Raw genomic sequence first — 16937 nt, 5'->3', positions numbered from 1 at the left:
AGTTTAAAAATAAGTCAGTAAAACCCAAGAAGTTAGGGAAATTTCTCAATCCAATCCAGTCTGCTGACACTGGAAGCAGGATGAGTGACAGAGGGACTGGATCCACAGGAGATGGGTAGCAACAGGGACCAGTGACACTATGAGAAGCACAAATAGAACTGTAGCTGGCAGCACCTCAGTTATTGATTGTCTTTTCCTTGCTAATAAGCACACAGAAGCAACCTCTATGTTTACAGCTTGGCACTTGGAACAAAGATGCAACACTCTGCTGTATGCTTTTTCTTCCATACAGATGGATGTCCCTTTCCACCCTCCCAGCGTGAATCTAACACCAACTTCAGGATTATCTAACACCATGATCCAGGGATAAAGGAGCTTTCAATTTGAAAACCTTAAGAAGTCCAGCAAGACCAAATTATGATTAGCAACCTTTCAAAATAAGCGTACATGAAAATCCCCATACAATGAAATTTATCCAGTAAATGTAATTTGCTTTGGCTTATCAGACAATCTCTTGCATAAGCAATGACAAAGAGTATTCAAACCACCCTCCACTGTTTGGAAACATTCACAAGGCATGAATGATGATTTACAGTGTCTTAACTCCACCAAGAAGAAAACACAGAATCATAGAACCATTCAGGTTGGAAAGGACCTCTAAGATCATCAAGTCCAACTGGCAACATTTCAGGTTGCAGTTCATCAGTTGTAAGGCACTAATTACTTGATTTTTAAGATCATCAATTTGCTAATTCCAGGGGGAGAGTTGGGCTGTTTAACACAGATGAAACTGAAGCCAGAGATCCCAGTTCAGCATTCCTTATCCAGCAAAACTCTCACAGATTCTCTCCATTCCTCCAGCACCCACAACTGGCTACTGTACCAAGCAACACAGAAACACAGAATTATTATAAATATAATTTCATGGACATGCAGTAACTTTCAATATGGCCTAAACTCTTCAGAGATATTAATTTAAGAGTCTGAACCAACACTTTCAGATCTCCTCTAAGCTGCAGCTTTCTCAAGTCAATATTTGTAAATCATGTTTCACGTTTCCAAGGAAACCAAGTGGATAATACCTCTTGCAAACAGCCTCCTTTGATATACTTTTCATGGCTACAGGGCTCATAGAAGTTATTTGCCGTCTGACAAAGGAAAGAAGTTATGCTCTTCCTTACATCTTCTGAAAAAAACATCAGCCAGCAGAAACAACTGAAGCAACCTAGAGAGCAAGCAACTACAGAAATCCCCGGAGGACTCTATGATCATAAGCACACATCTGATAACCCTTGTATTCTGCAGCTTTTCTACATATTTTTTTTCCCCAAAGATAGATCTAAAAGTGTCCAGGATAAAAAGCATTACATACATTTATGCACAAGACTTATTAAATAACTTCCAAATTATGAGCAACTGTATCAGCTATGGAGCTCTGAACATATCTCAACACCCTCTCTAAAAATGTGTTATGAATCTCATAGTAAAGTTCAAATGTTAATGAAGAGATCAAACATGGAGATAGAGTACCGTGTTATAACAGAACACTGCTTACTTCATTTTTTTCTATTATTTTTCTTATTTGACAGATATTTAAATCAATTTAAGGCATGACTAGCTTACTGTATCCTGCAGACAAAAGTAAATGGCAAGGAGCACAAAATATACTCAGAATAAATTTTGTTGATGGGATCATTGGAAAAAGCAAGATTATCAGTGAAGCATCAATTACACAGGAGGAGAAGTAAAGCCTGACATTAAGTAGAAATAATGAGTATATTAATTAATTCTGACTAATGTGAAAACTTTAAACTTTAAAAAACACCTGCAACAGTATTTTTGTGTTCTTGCACATTGAAGACAAATCAAAGCAACAAAGAAATCCATTCTTCTGTTTGGTAGGAGATCTGTAAGAGTTCTGTTTCCAAAAGGATGGGTGATGTGCTTTTAAATTATACACTTAAAGAACATGATGTGTCCAAACATCCTTGCTGAAAAGCAAAGACTCTGAAGTTTCACCAGAGGAATCCAGACAAGAAAAACACACATCACACTCCCTTGGAGAGAGCATCTCAATTTCTTGAAGAAACGGGCATGAAGCCAAATTCACAGACTTTGGAGGTAACAAAGTTTACTGCATCCAGCACAGATCTGCCACCTGCAAAGACCCACCTTCAACAACATGAAACAAACCCGCAGCTTCTCAACAAGCCTACAAGAAGCAGCCAGGAGACTCTTCTGACACTACAACAGAGGTTAGTTCAAATCATAAAAACGAACACGTTACAACAGAATCACTTCACACAACACAGCAGGCATCACATTAGCTATGTAAACTTCTGTGGCAAGCCGTGAAAACCAATTTCTGTCTTACAAAATGTCTCAAAATCGTCTGCAGCACAAGAAAAGTCATTCCACAGCTGATGACTGAGATTCCAGTAACAGGGAACATCTTCAGTGGGTGATAACTAGTGCTGCAGTACGAGAAATTTACGTTGCATGGAAAGTACCCTCAGCAGCAGAGTTTACACAAGATGACCAATGAGCAACTATGAGCTTTCTTTTTCCACCATTTACTAATGAAACACACATACTTACTATTCCTGGACCATTTGGGTTCTCCCCCCAAATTTGCCTTCATCCCCGAGAAGGATGACCCACCTGGAGCCCAACAGCACAACCGGGAAACAGATGGGAAAGAGCAGAAATTCTCTCCCAAGATCCTGGATCCAGAACAAATACAAGGACATGTATCAAAGGCAGCCCTCACTCAGACTGCAAGAGGAGGAAAAGGCTTGAGGAACCCGCCTGCTAGACAGCAAGTGAATTTATGGGCACCTCAAACCTCTGATGTCCCAGTTACAGAACACAGGACACAAAAGGCACCTGACAGCATAAACTAAATGGAAGAAACTGAGCCACTTTCCACGTGGCAACTTGTGAGGTACCACAAAAGCTTTCCCAAAGGTAACCTAAGACACCAGCACTGAGATACCACATGCAGCTCCAGCTGGCTACTGCACCGACCCAGAAACCAAGGGGTTACTGCCTCACCACAGCCTTCTCAGGAACCACTGCAATAAATCTGCAGCAGAAAGTCAGGGCTCCAGGGGCCTATAACATGATATGCCATCTATAACATAAAAATATAAACTAAGGGATTGCTGGTTTTTACGTTTAAAACTGTGTGAAATGGAAACTAATTCTGCATTTAAAAAAAAACAACTTGAAAGTAAGAAAAAAAAAGAAAAATAAAGATAATAGTAAGAGACACGGCACAGAGGTGGAGCAACATTAGTGGTGAAGAACAACAAAAAAACCAAAAAACCACTAAAATATTTTTTTTGTAAAAAAGAAATGAAAGAATTATTAGTCTTTGCAGAAAAAGGATTTTATGCTAATGACTGCAATACGCTTTAGGCTCACATTTCTCTGCAAAGAGCTACACTCAGAAGAGAAAGTTCAGAAGCTCCATGGAGAGCTGTTGATGAGCCTCACATACACTGCTAGACTGTAAGGTGCTATTTCTTAATAAACTGGTGGTTCCCAACATAAAAATGATGAATAGGAGTAAGCCCAATGGAGGAAAGCACAAGCCTGCTTCAAGCACCCCACTGGAAGCCTAAACCAAGACCTTGGTGTGAGCACTGGAGAAGAGTTCGGCAAGAGGAGGAACTGGAGAAAATGCCAGGACTGCAACAAGTGAGTGGAAGTTGACTGGGTTTCAGAAAGGTGATGTTTCCCCACAGTCCAATTTGCTGTGCAATATATGAAATGTGTGTAAAATTAACTTTACAATGTATTTCACTTTACTTTTGTAAACCACAAATAAACACACACCCATTCGAACTTCTCTCAAGAGCATAAGGATATATTCCTCTGGCAGAGAGTCTCCATCATGCCTGGATATATTTTTAGTGCTTTTTACCTGGTTCACTTTCCTCTCGGGTAGCTTTAAGTGTTAATAAAACCTCTCCTCTGACCACCACTTTTCAGTTTTCTGACTCACTACAACAGGGCTACACTGCACAACAGTCCTTGTTCCCAACCATGATCCTTCTCACAGGATCTGCAACAAGTTACCTCAACTTGCAAAAAGAAAGTGACAGAGCCAACAACCTTCCTTTTCACTCTTTGAGGAAGAGAAATGGAATTACATTTCCAATTGTACTAATTTTTATACCTCTGCACCCTATATCATTCTGCTGAGCTCCATGAGAGATACAAAGCAGAAAAAAAGTTATTACACTGAACAAAAGGGTGCATTTAAAAAGCTGGAGGGGGGGGAAAAAAAAAAAAAAAAAAAATCGATCTTGCTTTGGCCTTCACTTGGTATTTCAGAAAGTTAGGGAAAAAACAAGAGAAAAAAGGAGAAAGGCCCATATTTGGTATCTTATAAAATAAGGTTATGGTTTCCTTAAAAATTAAGGTTACCTTTGATCACAGTTTTAACTTCTAAATATGTACACTTCATTTACACAATTTTATCTCCTTGGGAAGACTGAGAAAATTAAGCAGTAAACAGGTAAGCACAGAAGAAAGTCTTCAGAAAGCACAAAATCATTACAGGGCAGAGCTCCAGTTAGTTTGAGTACCAGCAGGACCTCAATGAAAGATCATTATGAAACACCACAACTTCCCCACCTTGAGCAGATCTCACTTGATATTCTTATTCACTCTTTTAAAACTGGTATTATTAATGAACAGCAAGGGGGGGGCGGGTGAAGAGGGGGGGAGAATGAAGTATCCAATTAGCATCATTATTAAATTTTAAGTGATCCTGGAAAAACAAAGGAAGAAAAAACTGAGTGAGCAAGAAGTGAAGCACAATGTAAGCAAACCAAACACTGAGCCTGAGAGATTCTACTCGGCTGGTACCTCTAAGCCAATGAGCACCTCATCTAAAGTAAGAAATATAATGGACTGAATAGACATGAGTAGACATGTCCAAAAAGGCACTCTGAGAAATGGGGTGTCAGTGTCACCATCCAAGAAGGAGTCAAGTATTTGAAAAACTTATTTCCATAGGCAGCTTCACAAAATGAGAATAGATGTCTAGTCCTATCTTTTGGCCACGTTTAGTACTCCTAGAAAAAGCAGACTAACCAACAATGCTCCCAAACCTGCCTGGTAGAGAAATGGCTTTTTTTTTTCTCTAACATTATTGTTTATGTTCTAATGAAAAATTTTGACTCTTATTTAAATTATTTGACAAAAATATATTTGGAATTATGAAACTGGTTTACATTCCTTCTTTCATCAATGCTCCAGCAGCACTCACTTGCTGTTGGAATTTCAAAGAAATTACTAACCTGATGAAAATCACAGATTAAACAAAACTTTAATGAAAGTGATCAAGAAACAAGTGCATAATAGAATACCTGCTTTCTCAAAGTTTATTCAACTACCACAGATGAATAACTAGCTTGTTCAGAACCTGGAAAATCTGCTACCAGAGCAAAATAACCTAGGTAAATGAGCTTTTCCTATTGCAGCCTTTTAATATAAAAAAATATGCTGAAGAGTTGATACCTACTAGTCAAAAACTCTTGAGGATATTTTAAACAGAAACTGTAAGTTTATCTTAATAGCCAAGTATTATTTTTCCTTTAATATAATAGTTTTGAACACATACACTTTTTAGTAAGATTTTTTAAATAACCTGGCACATTAAATATATCAATAAAAATAATTTCAATTATGTTTTCTACAGTTTATGAGTTCCAATTTCTAAGTACAAGAAAGTCAACAGTAAAATTAAACCATCTAGTAAAGAAGAAACACATCAGTCATATTGTAATATTAAACAAGCGAGAATTAAAAGTTCAGTAAATGAACATTAACTCAAAACTTTTTAAATATATAGGTATGGATACAGTGCATGATCTTGACTGAAAAATTGACTTTATACTCTGCATAAAGACTGTATCATCTACTGCTAAACATTACATACCTGATGCACATCACTGGGGAACAAAAAAAAATATCAGTAAAAACTGCAGAAACCAAACAAAATTTAAACTGATTGTTTAAATCAAGTTTTCCTGCCCACTACTTTAAAGTCAAGATTATTTAAATCAATTCATCTTCTTCAGCAGCTGCAAATTAAAACACTGTTCAATTATGCAAACTCTGAAAATGAAGACAGAGAAGGAATTGACAGGAGACTGGTTGACCAGTCACTTAAGAGACAGAGATATAACAAGGTTAAGTGGCTGGAAGCCAAATATACGGATAAATTTCAGGTACAAATAATGCATACAGATTAATTATAACTACTGGAATAGTTAACTACAGACCAAGTTCATATCCCATCACATGAAGTTTTGTACAGCTGTGTATTCTCAAAATGTTCCAGCTCCAAGAGACCATGCATGCTTCATGCAGACCTAAGTGACACTCTACTGATGGCATTATTTAAATTGATTTAGATGATCACAATGGTCTCTTCTGATCTTCAAATCAATTAATTTGATCCTATGTTGGGATCTTGTTTTCCCACTTCACTAAGTCCTCACCCCAGTGAGTTCATATGACTCCAGGGTACCTTCCTTCTGCTATTTGTTTAAATACCAACATGTCCACCACAGCCACCAAAAGGCTCTAAGCAGAACCAGCCATCACCCAAAGCCATCCTTCAGGATGACACCAAACTAGAAATGCAGCTTCACTCTTCAATTAAGACTTCAAACACACGCTTTTCAAAGCCTTTTCCCTTGGTTACTGAAGACTTAAACTGCATTTTACACACTACCCTGTGCGGGGTACCTAACTTTAGCTTAGCACATGGGGGAAGTTTTAAGCCCCCTCTTCAAAACAGGACTCCCCGTGTTTACACAGAAGATTGCTGTACAGAGAGCTAAGGAAGCCTGCATCAGGCACCAAGAACAAAGATTATATTTATATAGCAAAACAGCCTAGGAGTACTTCTAAATCACTTGACTGAGAGCCCAGTTTTAAGCTGGAAGCCTCCTACTAGACAGAGAGCACTAGAGAGGTCACCAAAACCAGGGTTCGTATTACAAACCAGGAGAACTAATTGAATTCAGCATCTCTGGGGCTAAATACAAACTTGTTCATCCAGGCAGAAATCCTCAAAAATCATTGCAATTTACATGTTTGTTACATGTGGCTTTGCTGCTCCTATGACACCTGCAGCATTGTCAAAACGCTTTTAGGACACAGTTCCTGTGCTTGACGTGGTTGCCAATACTCAAGCTTTCAACTGTTCAACTTTTAAGCTGAAAACACTGTAATGTCTGATGAATACCAAATGGAATTACTGTTTTAGATCACATCAAATGATTGCCCTAGCATGTGTCTCATTTCTGCTCCTGACTATAAAAACTACTTCTGCAGATTCTTTGATATAAGTTTTCAGGTTTGCTGAATTAGTTTCAACACTGTGTAACACAAGGAGAATATTCCCACTATTTTCTTATATCAAATATTTAACAGAAATGCAAAGATGACCTTTTGTGCTACTCTCACATTTCTATTTATGGTATCACAGTAATATCCAAGGAGCCAGCCTGGACAGGGCGTGTGATCCTGGCTGGCACTGGGGGTGCTGAAAGACAGTCCAACACTTACAACCAAACACAGGGGAGCATCCACACCCCACTTACCCCACTCTCTGGTTGAGCAGAAGCTGCCACAGAAAGCCACTGCCTTGCCAGTTGGGAAAGGAACTATCCCTCAGGCAAAGTAAGTAGCAATTTTAAATAGATATATATTTACATCTTATATATAAATAGCATTAAGAGCTATTGGCCTTTTAGATCAGATGGGTTGAAAGCACAACAATGCAAGATACTTTTTTAAGAAAAAGCAGGGATGAGGTGAAGAGTAGTTGCAGTTGCTACACTTCTTATAAAATGAAGGAAACTTTATATTAATCCAGGATCCAAAAATTTGACTTGGAGTAACAATTCATGACTCTTCCATTCAAGCCAGAAGAGTTACAGCAAGAGGGTACCAGAAATTGGCACTCCTTACTCAAAGAGGGGCAGGGCAGCACTGCTGGCAAGATGCAGGAGGCACAATGATAGCTAAACACACAAGGAGAAGAACTGATGGACAGGAATGTGCAACACTGGGAGTAGAACTCATGCCAAGAATCAAATTTCTCCTTCTACTTTAATTCTTTCTTTTTTTTTACAGTGAGGAAAAACATGGCACTGAAAGCCACACATATGTAGAATTTCAGTAACACTTGAGGGGGATCAGAAGGTACAGGTATTTTTTATTTCTGATGGCAGACTTAGGCTATGTTCACAAGAGGACCTGGGTACCAAACGCTGAGCCCCCAGTGCTGTCACTCCTGTTGAAAACCCTAACTTAAACAGCAAGTAACAAAAGCCACAAGAGAAGCCCACAGAAACTGCTGTTCTTTCCTCACCACCACCAAATCCTGCAGGGACTGCAATGTTTCTCCCAGGATTTCAGCAGAACAGGTCTCCTCTCACATATCTTAAACCAAGTAAAGTGCATGCACGAATGCGTAAGCTAAATATCTGAGACTTCCACTACAATCAGACAGTGCAGTGGGCTTCTGATGGTCTTTTGACCACAGGAATGATTTTGGTATTGTTTTTTCATTACACACTTCTGGTGCAAGGATGAGCTAGACTCCTCTTTTTGGGAAAGAACTGTATTTTACTCAAGCTATTTGCCAGAACTGACTTAGGCAAGTGTCTGTGATTGCTATGCATAGCCTCAAGCCTCCCATCCCTGCCTAGCCCACATGGTTTTTTAGTATGACAATGAAAAAGAAATATTGTCTTCCTAAATCCAGCAACATGTGAAACCTAGCAGAGAGCACATCTCCAGCAAGCACAAAATAAATCTCTGATACTGGCTAGGATGCAGAGAACAAAAAGTACACCAACTCCCATAGTTTTCTATTTGTGCTACGTCTGTATTCAATTGTTCTATGTAACTATGGTAAACTTTACCCCAATGGAGTCACAACCACAAGTAGAAATCTATCACCTCCTCAATACTGGAAGGTCCAGAATTATTGGTACATACTCTAATTTAGACAAACATCAAAGACATTTTAGCAAAATGTTGATTTAGTATTTACCTAAAAGTCAATATGCCAATGCTTTTCCAAATACAGCAGCCTCCAAATCCCCCCCACTAACTAGACTGCATTTCCATGCTCTCCTTTTCAAAAGGTGAAAAATAACCTATTTTGGTCACTTTTTTCTTTATAAAATTCTGCAGGGCACTGTCTGTACCAAAGATTTCCTTGGTTAGATGGAACCAGTGAAAAATTAAGTCTCCTTGTAACTGTTACCAATTTATAAAAACTGGAAAGGAATGTTTCCCCTCACCACTGTTTTAAGAGAAATCTTTTCATTTCCCACTTAACCCAAAATTTCTAAAAACTGAAAGATTCTCTGAAAAAGGAACTGGAAGAGCTCCAACTACTGTCCAGTACTTAAAAAGATTTTAAAGTATCATCAATCACAGCTCTTCCCATGCTTTTCTAGAGCACTGCCTACCCACACACTTCAAGACTAACTCAAGACTGTTTTATACCAATACTGCATACTCAAAATACTGATTTAAAAAAAAAAAGTCTGTATTATTTTGATTTGATTGCTCAGATTCATGTCAAATGTTACTACATAATACCCACAGCTGTATTTCTTTCCCTAGGAAGAACTGGAAGTTGTTAATACTAAATACCTCCGTGGCTTCCTTGGATGACAATGTGTTAACATAACTACTATAAAAATTGTCCCCAATTTTTAGCAGACCACCTGAAAACAATGGCCCCATGGGAAAAAAAAGAAATAATATCCATGGTAAATCACTCAGTTGCAGTTATTCTTTGAAATTCGAGTAATACTGCATTATTCCATTTAACAAACTTCAATCATTTCAGCTGCAATTCTCAGTGAGTGCTTCTGCAAAGTTTGATCTGGAAGTGTTGGAGAACACTCCTGTCACTTCTGACAATTTTGGTAGTGGGAAAAAATAATTCAGAGTATTTTGTTTGGAAATATTCTCCCTCATGGATCCACAGAAGAGAGAAACTGCTGGGGTTAGATAACTGCCTTTATCCATGTCAATACCAGTCTGTCAAGACTCGAGCAAAATACCTGAGAATTACAGCTTGACCATACTCAGGAAGCCTTCCAGAACTCACTGTTAAGATTTCCAATTCCTGAAACAGACCCGAACTTACTATTTCCAACCATCCTGAGCTTTTTGCACAACACCTGCACCAACTCAGCCAGCTGGCATCACTGTGCTTCCCTAACTGCTGTCAAGAACCTAAGGCTCCTGAAAAAGAGATGCAACACCACACCACCACCAAAGCCCTTCTTGGCCAAGGCAGAGAAAAAGAAACAGGCAGAGAAAAGAAAAAGACTGTCAGCAGGACCAGCATAACCTTGTGCTCTCCACAGCTCTGACCTCTGGACAATGCCTCACACTCATGAGGAGTGAGGGTTATTCCTTGCCACCTTGCAGAGAGGGTAACAAATAGCTATCAAAGCAGCTACCAGTAGGCACACCTGACAAAACTGAGACCAGGACTCAGGTCTTCCAAAACAATACATCATCTGATTAATTATCCCTTTTGCAGCACTGATGTCCAAGGACATTTGATAGTTTTACTGTTCTACGTTAAAACGATGAGAACACACCCGCCCCACAGCCAGGAACAAAGCTCCAGATTTCTGAGTCCATCATTATTCTGCTACGTAGCAAATACTGTGCCAGCCCTTAGCAAATAGCATGCTTCATTCTCCTCCTGGAAGCTGGTTCACAGAGAAGAAAAAAGCTTGCTACTGCTAACCAGACATTCTGTAACTCAAGTGGTGCAGGTCTGTGCTGCAACTCCAAAGTCTGCCAACACTAGCACTACCAGCAACACAAGAAAGGACAAACACCATTGTACATGAGAGCATTTGTTTCAAGAAAAAAACAAACAAAAAACCAGAACAACAAAAAACCCCATAAAACTACATAATACTAGATATTATTAGAATTTCATTCAGAGAGTAGAAATGCCACTGTGGAAGTCTTGGCAAACTTTATTCAGTGTCACTGAGCATATACTTCTAATACTCTCTTATCAAGGGATCTCCCTTGACCCTAACACACACATTTCTAGTCCTGATACACCTTAGTATCCTTGTGATTTTACTGAACTCAAACTATTTTTTTAAAGGAATAATAATAAGCAAGCCAACACCTAGACAAGCGCAACCCTTGTACTTGCAGCTGAAGGGGCTCCTCTGACACAGAAGCTGATGTTCACAGATGTGGAACACATGAAGAAACATAGTTAGTATGAACCAGACAGTCTCTGAATATACTTCACATGACTTCACATACTCACTCCCATGTTTTACTGCTTCAGTAGAGAAACACTGGCATGGCTCATGCCACCATCGATTCCCAAAAATGCAGGAAATGACAAAGTTATAGGACCAAGGCACATGATAATTTAAAGTTGTCTTCTCCAAATCAAAACACATCATTCCACAGTAGACATAAATAAATTTTAAAAAGAAAAAAAAATATATATTATAGTTTGATTTTGGTTTAGACCAAAGTCTACATCATGCTGTCTGATTAACACCACAAACTTTTACACTGAACTCAAGAAAGGAAAGCCCACACAAGTTCAATTTTATGCAGTGTAGATACACTGATTTGTAGGTGAAGCCAGGTTAATTTTCCCTTCTGTCTCCCAGTATTATTTTAAGGCTCCAAAAGGCTCCCCAAAGTGTAAATAAAACTAACTGAAGAATAGTTTACAATTTTTCTATTACAGCTTTTTTTTTAAAATTTTTCTATTCCTGCTTGGGAGCATATATGGGAGCACAGACTCAGAATAAACTTCAAACCTACCAGTCACATCAAACTTTGCAGAAGCATGGAAAGTTCACAGATTCCAGGGAACCAAGTCTTGAGCAGATCTGCTGCACAGAAGAGCTTCCAAATGCAAACACAGCACCACTAGCAGGGTTGTTTATGCATACATATATATGTATATAAACCAAGAGACTGCACAACTATCCTCACATTGGCCCACTTAAGCACTTTTTCAACAGTATAAGGTACATTAGCTAGGTCTAGCCAACCTCCAGTTTGTCAGCATAGCTCTATTCCTAACAATAATTTTGACCCTGAAAATCCTCAAATATTCCTTTTGCTCTCTTTTTTATTTTCTTTTTCTTTTCTTTTTTCTTTTACTAAGGACTTCGAGAAATCATTGAGTTGAAGCAAGAGGACTGTCTGAAGTTCACTTGTTGGAAAAGGGGATAAGGTTACATGGATCTTTTTCCACTGACAATGTTACAAGTGTCCTTAGTACCACACCACAAAAGCCTTTCTTTTTTTTAGCATGAGCATGCATTTAATTCCCCAAAATTATTTTTCTCGCAGCATAGGAAGGGCAATTATTCTACGCTTTCACATTTGCACTTCCAAGACTCAAAAACTGTCCTACAGATACAACACAACACACCTTCCACAAAAGAAAAGCAACAACCTGACTGCTCAACACTTTTCTTTACATCTCACTTCAAACAGCATGGTTATTATATGTTTTCCTCTTAGCTGGGCAAAGTGAGCATGCTTGTGTTTGCAGCTCCTCCTCTTTCAAAGGCGCACAGCTGCAGCTGTAGTAAACAACCACTAGTCAGAAGCTGAGAAGGTCAAAGTCTCAGTGCTGCATCCATTTCAGCTTTTCTAAAAAATGAATTTTCCACTTCAATAAATTAATTTTTCGTTTCATTTTGTGGTTACATCAAGGGAAGGCAAACCGCAATTGTCCTCCAAAAAAACAAATCAAGATACAATACTTCAAAAGCCAAAAGCAAAACACTTCATTAAAAATACTTCCCCACCTTTAATATACAAACAGCTCACTCAGTCTCTGACTTAACTTAAACAAAGACTTGGTCAAAAACAACCTTGCACTGACAAGACCTATTACACACTGCAAATGACACAGAAGGAACAAAGCAAGGAGGTTGGCCATCCTGAGAAGCGATGCCAGCAGCCACACAAGGTTCACAGAGGTGATCCAGCAGCCTGAAGCAGACAGGCATTACAACTCTGGGAAGGCTACTGCAAGCAGTGATCATCTACCCAATGATGACAAAAGGCACACACTTTCCTTTTATTTTATAAATTACCCAAAAACCCTAAACAACAGGATGCCCTTCCAGAGCCGAAACCTGCACCAGATTACACGGACCTTCTAGAAAACCCACACTGCAGCAGAGTTCCCAAGCACCCAGGACAGGTATTACCTATTTTCCTCAAAAAGACGTTAGGTATTTCTATTTAGTCATGGCAGGTACTCTCCCCATCACCTCGGTCTCGATGAAGAGGAAGACAGTCATTACCAAAGGACATTGCAGCCCAAGCCCTTTTGTGATCCCATTCCACCATCTCCTAGGGGGAAAAGTGCTGCTCCAGCCCCACCGCATTTCAGTCTCCTCTCTCTCTCCTTCCAAGTAAAACTCTGCTCACACACATTCAGGTTTGGCTCATCCCGACAGAAACAGCTGGCAGAGGACTCCGCGATTAGCCTGTCCTGGAATCCTGAAGTTTATTTTTAAAAGTTGTTACACACAGTCCACTTGATCCCTCAGGGACCTTTCCAATAAAGGTTTTTCTACAAGAGAGCTCAGGAAGGCCTTGAAACACTACCACAAAGTATCACTAAGGAAAAAAAAAATAATTAAAAATACCTCATTTCCCATCCCCCCTTCTTGACACGTCTGATACTGCTTCACTATCAGCAGCAGAAACCAAACAGTATCTCCCACATCCTAAACTCCTTCACAGCCCCTCCAACACATGTGCACTCATCAAAAGCCCCAGAGCATATTTCCTCTTCAAAAAAAGCTTCTTTTTTTTCCCCCCACAGCCGGGGGATGGAAAAGAACGTACGATGTTCCACAGCTCTCCTCAATTGCTATTGACTACTCCGTGAAGAGGGGAAAGAAAAAAAAAAAAAGGAAAAAAAAAGGAAAAATAAGGATAAAAGGTAGAGGAAAGAAGGAAAATACCGTCATTGTTGTTGTGGGGGCAGCGAGGGATACGGGGTGTGGGTGGTGTTTTGGGGAGGGGTGCTGCTCCCCGGCCGCCGAGGGGGTGATGTCATCCTGCCCGGATCCAGCCCGGGCACCGCCGGCAGCGCAGCGGCACGGCAGCGGCTCCCACCCGCTGCCAAAACCTCCGGCAGCACCGACAAGGAGGGGAGAGGACGAAAAAAAAAAAAAAAAAAAAAAAAAGCCGCATGCAATGTTTCTCCTTCGCTATGCGCGGTCGGGTCATGACTGGTAGGTGAGACACCGGCTTCCAGACAGCGGTTTCAAGTTGATTACGTCCCATTAGATACTGTGTGATGTGTCCCCCTCCTCCTCCCCCCCACCCCCTCCGCCTTCTCCCCGAGCACGAATTATCAAAATAAATAAATAAATAAGCAGGCTCGGTTTATGCAGCCTTACGTCACTAATAAAATGCTCCTATCGCCCCATCTGTGACCTATTCAGCACAGTTACTAATCCCACGCTAAGACCACTTTGCTGTCCCTGTACATTTCGGAGTTGGAGACCAACCAGAAAGCAGAAAATGGAGCCCATATACGACACTGCTATATAAAGCAGCCTCGCAAAGTTGGCGCGAATATCTACCTGCCGTGGTGAGAGGAAAAAAAAAAAAAAAAAAAAAAAAAAGCAGGAAGGAGGAAAATACATTTCATGATGGATAATTAAAAGCAATAAATCGATTTACTTACTTATTCAGGGGGAAAGAGGCCGCCAAAAGCTAGCAGGATTTTAAACCCCGATGCAAGTGAACTTCTCTTCGGTGCCTCCTACCAAAGGAGCTCGCACCTGGTCCTTAAGAGCGTAAAAACCGCTTCTTTTGCAAGCTTATTTTCGGGGGAGCGAACGCCACGCCAAGACCCGAAAAAAACCCCACAAAAAAACAAAACAAAAAACCAACCCCGCTGCCTGGAGCGGAGCATCGCATCCCTGCAAACCACGGAGGGGGGGGTGAACATAAAATAACCCATCGGGTTGCTCCTATCCGCCTTCCCCCTCCCCCCCACCAAGGAAAAAAAAGAAAAAAAGAAAAAAACCCAAGAAAACAACAAAAAACACAAACAAAAAACCGCACCACCCGCTGGGGGCGAGATTTTGGGAGGAGAAAGGGTTGGGAGCCCAAATTTCCTCCCAGTGCGTCTACCCGGTCGCAGCAGCAGCGGAAAGGTTGCGGTGGTCTTCCCAGGGTGACGGCGGTGCCATGGGGCACAGTCTTTTAATGCAAATACCAGCGGTTTGCTCCCCAAGCAACGCCGGCCGACTGCTGGAAGCGCAAGTGTTTGTTTTACATAAGGTAATTATTTTTGTAGAAGGTAATACAGCGTTACTCTAGTTTTTGCCCCTATATAACGTTACAGCCAATTCTCTCCCTTTGTAGCGTTACACTCTGATTTTTTACTTGGGTTTTTTTTTTTTTTTTTAGTATTTATTATTACATATTAATTTTTTTCCCCACACATACACACTCCCCCCAAAGGCGCAGGGGCACCGCAGCCGCTCGCCCCTCTACCCCCGCCCAGGGGCGGCAGCACAAAGGGCTGGGCGCTCCCAGCCCGCTGTTCCTCACTCCTCGCTTATCGCTTTTTATTTTTTCCCCCGCTTTTTTCACCGCCCCCCCCCAATCCCTCCTCCCCCTCCTTCCTCTCCCCTCCCCCATCCCCCACCTAAAGCCTCAGCGGGAAAAGTTGAAGGAAAAGTTCGGGCCGGGGGCGGCCCCCAGCACCCTGCACACATACACTCACACCCTCCCCTCCAACCTCCCCCTCAGGCATCGCTGACGCCGGGGCACCGGGAGGGATGGAGGGAGGAAAGGGATGGCGAGGAGGGGGGGGGGGGGCACCGCTGTTAACCCCCGGCTCGCCCCGGTGGTGCTGGGGGAAGGAGAAGGGGGGGGAGAAGGGGGGAAGCGCCCTGCCCCCGCTCTTCTTTTAAATTATTTAACTTCAGTATAGGAGCGATTATTTTTTTTTCTAAAAAAAAAAAAAAAAAAAAAAGAAAAAGAAAGCTGACTGGGACAGCAGCAGCAGTAAAAAATATACACGTTCGCCGTTTATTCTTATAAGAAAGGGAATCGGCACAGACCTGAGCAGAAGCGGCAGAGCAGGAGAAACTGTTTCCTCCCCCTGACACGGGGTCCCCGCTCTCTCTCCTGTCTGTCTATCTGTCTGTCCGCCCCGCTCTCCCCGGGCGGGCAGTCACCCACTCTCACACAGCGCACAGCACCGGCGGAGGAGCCCAGGCTCACCGCCTTTCCCGGGAAATGAATGGGGGCAGCCCGGAGAACCGCGGCGCTCGCCGCCGACTTACCCGCGTCACATGATGAGCCGGGGGCAGGGTGGGCCGAGGGTGGAGGAGGCTCCCGGCGCCGCCTCGCCTCGCCTCTCGGTGGGGCCGCCGCCGCGACACCCCACCGGCCGCTCAGACAAAGGGTCCGGTCCGGACCGCTGTCCCCCTACCCAGCTCCCAGCCCCTTGCTACGGTCGCGGCGGGCGCCGGTGGCGTCGCTGGCATGCGGCGCGTCCCCGCCCCCACCGGCAGCCGGGCGGGGGGAAGGGAGGGGCCGCACCCCCGCCCCTCGGCCGCCCCGGCGCCCGGTGCGCTGCCCGCCCCGCCCCGCCCCGGAGGGGTGGGGAAGGTAACGCCCGGCCGCACCGCCCTCCGCCCGGCTTCGGCACTGGCTCCGGTCCCGGCCCACCCCGCCCGGCCGCGGGGGGCAGGGCAGCGGGGCGCCGAGGGGAGGGGCAGGGCGGTGGGGCCTCCGGGGGCGCTGCAGGGAGGGGCAGGGCGGGGCCGATAGCAGCGGGGGGGGGGGCGCGGTGGCGCCGAGGGGAGGCCCGGGGCGGGGGA

General features: G+C 42.5%; 1 protein-coding gene across 7 annotated transcripts in view; it reads right to left on the bottom strand.

The window, feature by feature from the left end:
• Positions 1 to 16611, bottom strand: part of KLF12 (Kruppel like factor 12) — a 248895-nt gene extending 232284 nt beyond the window's left edge. For 2 of the 7 annotated variants that reach the window (XR_003987198.1, XM_030445057.1), the window contains exon 1: positions 16398 to 16549. The gene's annotated coding sequence lies outside the window, so the exon portion shown is untranslated. Of the gene's footprint in view, positions 1 to 13286; positions 13471 to 14051; positions 14113 to 14782; positions 15037 to 16172; positions 16340 to 16397 lie in introns of those variants that run through there. The other 5 variants (XM_030445103.1, XM_030445086.1, XM_030445078.1 and 2 more) reach the window with 5 other exon arrangements.
• Between the last annotated feature and the right edge of the window lie 326 nt (positions 16612 to 16937).

The sequence above is a fragment of the Calypte anna genome, chromosome 1 (assembly GCF_003957555.1).
Source record: "Calypte anna isolate BGI_N300 chromosome 1, bCalAnn1_v1.p, whole genome shotgun sequence".
Classification (NCBI taxonomy): Eukaryota; Metazoa; Chordata; class Aves; order Apodiformes; family Trochilidae; genus Calypte; species Calypte anna.
This window is presented reverse-complemented; position numbering and strand designations above follow the sequence as displayed.